The sequence below is a fragment of the Peromyscus californicus genome, unplaced genomic scaffold, assembly GCF_007827085.1.
Source record: "Peromyscus californicus insignis strain IS unplaced genomic scaffold, ASM782708v3 Scaffold_11__1_contigs__length_118956290, whole genome shotgun sequence".
NCBI classification, from domain to species: Eukaryota; Metazoa; Chordata; class Mammalia; order Rodentia; family Cricetidae; genus Peromyscus; species Peromyscus californicus.
The window spans coordinates 26289438-26299403 of NW_026294402.1; the positions used below are offsets into that span (position 1 = coordinate 26289438).

Sequence of the window (9966 nt, forward strand, 5' to 3'; positions counted from 1 at the left end):
GATACAGGGGGTATATTAAAAAATAAATATGTTTATATGACCGGTGCTGAAATACATTTGAAATACCATCGGGTTGCCTTTGCAATAATATATGTAAACCCTCTCTGACATCTTCTCTGATCTCTCTATCCTCCTTCATTTCAGTCTCCCATGACTTCTTGTACATTTTCCCAGAGCCAAGTTAACCACAGAATGCTAAGACTGGAGCTCTGGGAGGTGTGATAGAGGAAATTAAGACAATGTGTAAAGGAGAATGGTGGGAGTCAGAAACAGCAGGAAAGTCAGTCGTTCCCGCCCTCTGAATTCTGGCAGTATTGGGTTTTAGAATTTAATCCCAAGAGGTTATTAAGCATGTCTGCTATTCTCCCCTCATTTCATAGTCATGTTCACATTTAAGGAATCACAGGGACTGTGTAGCTCTTTCATAAAGCAGAGAAGTTCTTGAGATGGGAAAAAAAAATAATCTGCAGTGTTATTTTGTAACAGTTTCCTCAGAGATTGGAACTTTCCATCCTGCAGGGAAGCTCCTTAAAGCTGCAAGGTAAACAACTCAAACTAGCTTCGGGAAGTCCCTGAAACTGACCAGATTTATTAGGCTGCTCCCTGCCATGGTATAGAAGCCAAATTGCAAAGAAGATTCTCAATGAACCAAGTTGCAAAGAAGATTCTGAGACCAGCCAAGCTTCTGGGAAGAAGCAGAAATCACCTGAGCTACCTGGAAAAGGTTTACACCAACTGAGTAACTTGGAAAGGACACTTTCGAACCTATTGAGCTGCCTGCAGGCTGTGCAGTGTGCTCCAGATTTTCCAACTTTCGTGAACTGTCACCAGTCCTGGGTGGGCTTTGGTGATGCGGCTGTCTTTGAGTCATTTCTGCTCCTGTAAGTAACCTCTCACCTATACTCATGTAATAATCCCAATAAAACTCATTGGTTCACCAAATTGGACACTGGTGCTATCTGTACTTTGGTCTGTCATGGGATCCCTGTCTTGGGGGAGTAGATGTGTGTGTTGTGTCTCCCCAGGGAAAGTTTTGTCACACGCAAGTGTTAACTCCGGCTTGGGTCTCTTACTTGGTCTTTCTACTCCATCTTTTCTTATTCCAAACCAGGCTCACACCAGCTCACCAGTTGTGGGCTGATTAAAATCTAATCTGATTTGAAGAAGAGATCTAGAATCCTTTCGTGGGTCTCTGTTGCATACCAGACAAAGCAAGACCTCCCAACATGGCACATGAGATCTTCCTGATCAGACTCTAGCCCAGCCCTCAAGCCATCCACCTGCCTCTTGTGTGTTGCATTTGCCCATCCATAGCAAGTTCTTTGAAAACCAACTTCCCCATGACGTTCAGCAATCTGAGGAGCCTCCTAATCCTCACAACAACTTCTCTTCACTCTTCCAGGCTCACCTTAAGCACAATTTCCTCTGTGAGGTCTTTCCAAATCACCTCAAGAGTCCTGCAGTGGCTACTGCTGGTGTTGCATACCCCACACACAAACCTCTACTCTAGACCCTATCACACTGGCTCCTAGGCCTTGTGTGTACCTGCCTTCTCTGGCATTAGAGCCTACTTCTTCAGGATTCTGGCATGTACTGAAAGCCAGCTGAGACATCCAGACTTGTGGACTAACCAACTGCTGGCTTCTTGTACTTTCTGTTGGTGGACAGCCACTGTTGGACTAGCAAGATCACAGCCTGTAGGCCACCCTAATAAAGCCCCTTTCTATATATATAGATTCATTCCAACAGCTCTGCTCCTTTAGAGAACCCTAATATAATTATTCTGTTACTACTGTGTGTCCAACACTCACTTACTGCAAGGACAATTAAGCCTCAGCTCCTTAGAGTATAAACTAAGACAAGCAATGCATGTAATATCAGTGACAGAGGATGGAGAGGGAACCAGGAGAGCTCAGGCTGGAACTCCTACTGCTGAGGCTCTAAGTCCTTGCGGGGAGGAGGGGGATTGAAAGAGGAGAGAACTAGAAACAAAGGAGGCTGTGGTGGTTTGAAAGAAAATGGGCACCAAGGGGAGTGGTACTATTAGGAGGTGTGGCCTTTTTGAAGTAGGTGTGCTCTTGTTGGAAGAAATGTGTCACTATGGAGGCAGGTTCTGAGATCTCATATGTGCTCAAGATACCACCAGATGTCTTGGTTCACTTCCTGTTGCCTTTGGATCAAGATGTAGAATTATCCAGCACTGTATCTGTAGGCAGGCTGCCATACGTCCTGACGCCATGCTCCCCACCATGACGATAATAGACTAAACCTCTGAACTGTGAGCTGCCACCTCAATTAAATGGTTTCCTTTATAAGAGTTGCCATGGGCTTCTTCAGGAAAACACCAAATGGTGGACGACACCATTGTGCAGTGGGAGGGCCCAGGATTAGGAGGCCCTGGCGACTTCTGCGGAGGATTCAGCAGCGGTCTTAAGGGCAGAGGTCGTGGTCGAGTCTGTGGCCATGGTGGTCGAGGCCGCTGGGCTCGTGGAGGTACAGCTGGGCCGCCTGGTTAAGGACATGAAGATCAAGTCCCTGGAGGAGATCTACCTGTTCTCCCTTCCCATCCCAGCACTTGGGAGGCAGAGGCAGGCGGATCTCCATGAGTTCGAGGCCAGCCTGGTCTACAAAGCAAGTTCCAGGAAAGGCACAAAGCTACACAGAGAAACTCTGTCTCAAAAAAACAAAAACAAAAACAAGAAATCCAAGATCATTGACTTTTTCCTGGACACATCCCTAAAGGATGAGGTTCTAAAAATCATGCCAGTGCAGAAGCAGACTCAGGCTGGCCAGCGGACCAAGTTCAAGGCTTTTGTCGCTATTGGGAACTACAATGGTCAGGTTGGTCTTGGTGTTAAGTGCTCCAAGGAAGTAGCCACTGCCATCCAAGGGGCCATCATCTTGGCCAAGCTGTCCATTGTCCCTGTGCAGAGAGGCTACTGGGGGAACAAGATTGGCAAGCCCCACACTGTCCTGTGCAAAGTGACAGGCCGCTGTGGCTCTGTGTTGGTGCGTCTCATCCTTGCCCCCAGAGGCACTAGCATCGTCTCTGCTCCTGTGCCCAAGAAGTTACTGATGGTGGCCGGTATTGATGACTGCTACACATCAGCAAGGGTCTGCACTGCCACTCCGGGCAACTGTGCCAAGGCCACCTTTGATGCCATCTCTAAGACCTCCAGCTACCTGACCCCCGACCTCTGGAAAGAGACAGTGTTCACCAAGTCTCCTTATCAGGAATTCACTGACCATCTTGTGAAAACCCACACCCGGGGTCTCTGTTCAGAGGAACCAGGCTCCAACTGTGGCCATCACATAAGGGTTTTTATACAAAAAAAATAAAGTGAATTAAATCTGTTAAAAAAAATTTTTTTTAAAGAGTTGCCATGGTCATGGTGTCTCTCCACAGCAATAGAAACCCTAACTAAGACAGAGGCAAATATGACATATTCCAGATAAGGTCTACTGGCCTGCATTGCAGTAGCAGTGGAGGAAAGGAATGGACCAAGTTTAAAGATACTCTGTAGACAGGGTCATGTTGTGAGGGCAGATGTGGTGTTCCCAACCATGATGCCATGATGTAATGTAGTCAGGGGTACCATCACCAGAGCCAGTACAGGCTGCTTCAATGTTCAGTCCCTGAACTATGAGTGTCTCTATCTGTCCTCATAACCATTTATTCCTTCAACCTCCAGATCTCTCTCTCTCTCTCTCTCTCTCTCTCTCTCTCTCTCTCTCTCTCTCTCTCTCTCTCTCTCTCTCACACACACACACACACACACACACACACACACACACACACACACACACACACGCAGCTAATAGCCTGGGGAGCCGACCATGGGAATCTGAAGGGACTTAAGTATGCAGATTTCAGGAGCTGTTAATAATCTGGTTTTACCTCAAGCAATGACTGAGCATGGCAACTCTCTAGGAAAGTGTGTGAAGCAAGCTAAGTTTAATTCTGATGCAGGTTAGAAAAAAAAATTTTTTTTCTTTTGCCTTTTACTATGCTTTGTAATTTCTTTTCACCCCTCCCCCCTTTTGGAAACAGTGATTTGTGTGTAGCCCAGGGTACATATCAAGATCTTCCTGTCTCTGCTCCTAAAGTGCACATGGTCCACAGAACACTGGCAAGTAAAGACCAGTAGAGAAAGAGGAGCTCACGGGGAATACTGACTAAAAAAGTCCACAGAAATGATAACTGCAGCTCAGCAGCTCCAGGGAAGCAAGAGGAACAGTCTTCATATTCTTTGTGCTTGGCACCCGAGAGATGCATAGATAATAGTTAGAGGATATATGAAGGAGTAACTTTTTTCTTCTTTTGATCCTAGAGATTGAACTCAGAGCTAAGCATGTGCTCTGCCACTAAGATGCATTAAAAATATCTGGATTAGAAGCCATCAAAATGGCTCAACAGCTAAAAGTGCTTACCACTAAGCATAACAACCTGAGTCTGAGTGCCAGTACCCACATGGTAGTAGGAGAAAACCACTCCTATAACCTCAGGCCTCCACACACAAAGGAACATCACACATACATACACACACTCATCTAAGATAAATAAAGATGGAATCTTAAAAATGTCCACTTAAGAGCCGGGCGGTGGTGGCGCACGCCTTTAATCCCAGCACTCGGGAGGCAGAGGCAGGCGGATCTCTGTGAGTTCGAGGCCAGCCTAGTCTACAGCGCGAGATCCAGGAAAGGCGCAAAGCTACAACAGAGAAACCCTGTCTCAAAAAACCAAAAAAAAAAAAAAAAAAAAAAATGTCCACTTAAATCCAAAGGTGTCCCAAAGGCCCTTCCCTGGAGCAGGATGCACCTATTTTTTTTTTTTTAACCTTCCTTGTCTTTGACTCTTCAACATTAAGGAGAGACAGGCCTTGATCTTCTACATCTCAAACACCACGTGCTCAGGAAATACAAGCTTAATACAATGTCAGCCCACAACCTTCCAGCTTATCTAAATAAAGTCTCTCTATGAAAGGGATGCATCAGATATGATAAAATAATAATTACAAGCTATAAGAGAGAGACATGTGATACAAGATCACCCTAACTCTGGGCAACAGCAGGATATCAAAGATGAGTCTCGGTGACGGTCCATTTATCATGGTGTGTCAGAAACCAGAAACCTTGAACCAGAACAACAACTCATTGCATTGAATATTTGCATGTAAAGCTGCTTGGACAATATATATATACTGTGTGACACACTGCGGTTTCCAATGCCACTATGACAAAGATATATGAGATGGGAACGTGAGAAAGATGGAGGAATGGAGTGGTGCATGTGCAGTGGTGAGAGGCTGAACTAGAGATGAGGTGGTGGTGACAAGTGTGAGAGAAGGCTGCCTATTAGCTAGAGAACAGTCACTGTGGAGTAGGGTCAGCAAGGTGGTGTGCAGCAGACTGGACCTTGTGCAAACTCAGCCTGCCATCACTCTGCCTGGCCACATGAACACCCTGGCTCTGAGCAACGGCAGGATGTCCAAGATGAAGAACAATTCATTTTCTGGATTGGACCCTCTTGAAAGACCTCTATGGTCCGTGCTGTCCCTGGAGTCCATGTTGGTATCCATGGTCCAATGCCCTAGGCCGTGTTGAAGCCCAAGGTTCTGAAGCCCATGCTACTGCCAGAGCCCAGGTGGAAGTCTGTAGTCTGCTACTTCGGGAGGCCATATTAGTGTCTGCGGTCCATGTTGCCGCTGGGAGCCACGTTGATGTGAGTGGCCTGTACTGCTGCCTAAGTCCATGTTGATGTCTGTGATCCATGCTGCCCCAAAAGGCCATTGTGGTATCCATGGTCCAGCTGCAACTGGGGATCGTGTTGATGTCTGTGACCCCTGTTACCACCAAAGGCCATGCACATGTTCGTGGTCTGTGCTGCCATCTAAAGTCATGTTGATGTCCATTAGCCCAGCTGTACCCGGAACCATATTGGTGTCTGCAGCCCCTATTGTCCCATGCTGCCTCTCAGGGCTATGATGGTATTTGGGGCCCATGCTGAAGCAAAGAGCTGTGTTGATATCCATCGTCCATGGTCTGTACCGCCACTGGAGACCATGCTGAGGTCTGTGGCATGTGCTGAGGGTATCCATGGTCTGTACTGTTGCCAGAAACCATGTGGAAGTCCATGATCCATGTTCCCATGGACTGTAAATAGCAAGGAAGCTACTTTTACAGTGGTACTGATGACTAGACTCACAGTTGAGAAAGAGGGACATAAAAGGCTTCTGTGACAACCCCTACCCCCAACCCACCCCATCCCCAAAAAGTAACAGCCTAGACAGAAAGCCATCAAAGAGAACTCTTAAAATTTGTAATGAGGATGCTGAAGTGTAGCTCTCCACAGTTGATGGCTTCTGGTGGGGGTGAGTGTGGGAAAGGACTCAGTTTTATTTAAGGAACTGGCCACTGGGAGTTTGGCCATGCTCCAGTGAGTATATGGGCAACACAAATCCGACATGGTGGGTTTTTTCCTTCTTTTTGGGAAGGGGCAGGGAAGTGGGGGTGACTTGGGAGGGCTGGGAAGTGAGTGTGATCAGGGTGCATGATGTGAAATTCACAAATAATCAGTAACCAATAAAAATATTATGTTGGGAAAAAAAACTAAAAAATACTGGTAAGAGTAATTATAAAAGATGGTAGATGGGGTAGTTTGAATGAGAATGGCCCTTGTAAGCTCATGCATTTGAATGCTTGGTCCCCAGTTGGTAGAATTGTGAAAGATTAAAAGGTGTGGCTTTGTCAGAGGAAGTGTGTCACTGTGGGTGGGCTTTGAGATTCCAAAAGACTGGGACCATTCTCAGGCTGTCTCTTTCTCTCTCTGCCTCCAACTTGTGGATTAAAATGTGAACTCTCAGCTGTTCCTACTGCCATACCTTTGCTCTGCCATCATAGACTCTAACCCTCTAAAACCATAAGCCCAATTAAATGCTTTCTTTTCTTAGAAGAAGGAGGAGGAGGAGGAAAAGAAGAAAGTAATTTGGAAGAAAGAGCATGTAACCTACTATTTTGTCTATCCGAGGCCTAGAAGCATGCAAAGCATGTCTATCCACTGCTTAGGAATGCATATGTGCAGCAGAAGGCTGTAAGAATGAGTGGGAGGGACAAACACCAAACTGGGAATAATATTTACCTCCAGGGCAGAACTCAAGAGGCATCTATGTGGGTCTTAACTATTCACTGTATCCGACTGAGTGAGTGAGTGACTGAATGAGTGACTGAGTGAGTGAGTGACTGAGTGAGTGAGTGAATGAGTTATGTTTTGTTGGTTTGTTTGTTTTGGTTTTGGTTTTGGTTTGGTTTGTTTGAGACAGGATCTCACCATGCAGCACTGGCTAATGTCCAACTCACACTCCTCCCACGTGCTAGGGTTAGAGGTGCCTACCCCACAGCCAGTAGTGCTTTTACGTTTTGTACTATGTGATTGGTACATAGGCTTTATTTTTTTATCCTTTGTACCTTCTGTATATTTCAAATATTTCATAATTGTTTTAAAGAAATCAATAATTTCATAACAGTTCTGGATGTTTCGGGAAAAATAAGGGGCCCCGTGCCCAGAATTTGTTCACTTCTTACAACTTTTCTCATCCTCTGTCACTCAGAGTAGCTCAGACTCTCCCAGTTTTCTGGGCTTCTCTGAAGTTAAGGTTCCTTTGGTGGCAAAGTGGTTTCCACGTGTCAATTCCCAACCCTGAGACGTCAGAAGCTCCGCTGGGAATCGTGCCAAGAAAGCAATTAAGAGAATAGGTTTCCTAGTAGGAGACATTACAGGACTCTTGGGCAAGTTCAGGGTGTGTTGATGGGCCCTTCAGGGGCCCCAAAGGCTTATGTCAGGAACATGCTCCGTACCAGAAATGCTTCAGGGCAAAACAAAGGGTCAGACAGCTGGCTCCCTGCCTCTCTATGACAAGTGCTCCTAAAGAGCACAGGGGACATCTGGAAGGAGGCTCAGCACACCTCACCAAAAAACGGGCACTCCAAGAGTTCAGCTTCCTGGCCTCATTTCCCTGGAACACCCAAAGGCTGTGCGCACTCTCCTGATCCTCCCAACAGCAACCCCTGCCTTGTTTGCTCACTCTCGAGCTTTGAGAGAGGTCTCCCTGCCATCAGAACACTTGGTCTGAGTCAAGGACGAGTGTCCAAGGCCCTGTATTTTGTCTGGGACTATAGCAGGGTGGGGGAGGGGACAGGGAAGCAAAAACAGGATTTGAGGTGCAACTTTGACCTCACCAGCCTCCAGACATTTACCAGGACTACGTTCTCTCCATTTTTTCCCAAAATACAGTTGTTGTTGTTGTTTTTCCAGATTTCCTTATCTCACCATCTCCCTGTTTTATCCTTTCTCCCCAAACTGCTCCCTTTAGGAGGCAAACAGTTCTGTTTCTTCCTTTGGAATGCCTCCTATCTTCTTAACCACATTCCTGTCAATTCTTGGAACTTGGTTTGCATTACTGACCATCGCCCAGACAAGACAATAGACGGCTTCCCAATAGAGCTCCAAGAGCAGATCGGGTGGGGTGAGTCCTCCAAGGCCTGGGGTGGGCAGAGAAGGATGAGAAATGGGTTTGCTCTATGCAGCGCTCTGCTTAGCAGTCTCCCCTGCTTGAGAGCAGTGAGCATTTCATTGCAACCTTCTCAGAGCTTTGTGGGCTGGGAGGTGACACGGTGGCAGCGTCTGGAGGGCCCGAAGGGAGACTCGTTCTTCTGGGATTTGTTGCCAGGATTGCAGCCTGAGGACTGACTCACCCAGGGAGGGCTGGGTACAAGCCAAGGATCAATGGAAAGACTCTGGGGTCATACACGCTGCCCTTGCCTCTGCCAGCTCAGCCTGCTGGGGACCTGCCAGGACTCACTAGGCAGGCAGAGTTTAGCTCAGGGAGTCAAGACTATTTTGCAAAGTTATCCAGGTTGTTTTTGGTTTTTTGTTTTTTTTTTCCTACTGGGACAAGAATGCATTTTCTTCCTACCGATACATCACAAAGCAAACTATCCTTGCCCCTCATCAAAAGCCAGAAAAGTTAGGAAATTGCTCTTTCCTTCTCTAGAAAGCTTATAAACATACACAAGCAGGTTTGTCTGCTCTGGAAGGCAGCTTGCATGGGCACTGGCCTCTCTGTTACCTTGGCTGTTCTCCTGAGGCTCCAGGCCTGGTTTCCCAGTGGAACCCAGCCCCCTTCTCTTTTCTCCATTTACTGACATCCCCCTGCCTGAAACCAGCCCACAGGACCTTTACCTTAGATAAGTCCTACCAGGAACTGCTGCAATGGAAACCAGAGGGTAAACAAAAATGACCCCCAAGAAGATAACCATGTCATAGGCAATTTTACCAAGTTGTTACAGTGATCCCTTGAGCTTGGGCACAGACCCAAGGCCCTCAATGTCCTTTCCAGGCCTCTGATACTCCATAGAGTCCTGTAGGTTCTTCTGGCTGGCTCTGCCCTTCCCCAGACCCCCGAAGAGCTGAAGCTCTGAGCAAACCTTCTCTCTGTCCTCCTCACCAGCAAATCTGAAGGGGCTGCCAAGCGTACGGAGAAATTATTCCGCATGGCCGTGCTCAGCCAGAAAGTCAAAAAAGCCATCTATTTCTGAACCCAAACTAAAATGAGGTCGCCACCAACATCTCAACCATCACTGTGCCTAGAAGCCACAAGGATGAAGCACAAGGCATCATAAATGATGCTTCAATCTACCCTTCTCACTCTGTAGATAGGAAATGAGATTCGGAGAGATGACCTCGGATTCTGGGCCAACTAGGTTTCTGGATTTTTTTTTTTAAGTGGTCGGGTTTCTTCTTCACACTCACTGCAGCCCTTCATGACACAGTCCCTTTGCTCTACCCTCCTGATCAACTGAGACTTCGCAGGGTTGGGTGGAGCTGCCATTGCCACCGTTGTCTCCACCACCTCCACCATAGCGTGAAGAATGTATCCACGGATGAGATACAGTGACAGAAACAAGATG

The 9966-nt window shown here is 46.9% G+C and overlaps 1 pseudogene; it reads left to right on the forward strand.

Moving 5' to 3' along the window:
* Window positions 1–2490: 2490 nt before the first annotated feature.
* LOC128103250 (40S ribosomal protein S2-like) lies at window positions 2491–3316 on the forward strand (annotated as a pseudogene).
* Window positions 3317–9966: the final 6650 nt, after the last annotated feature.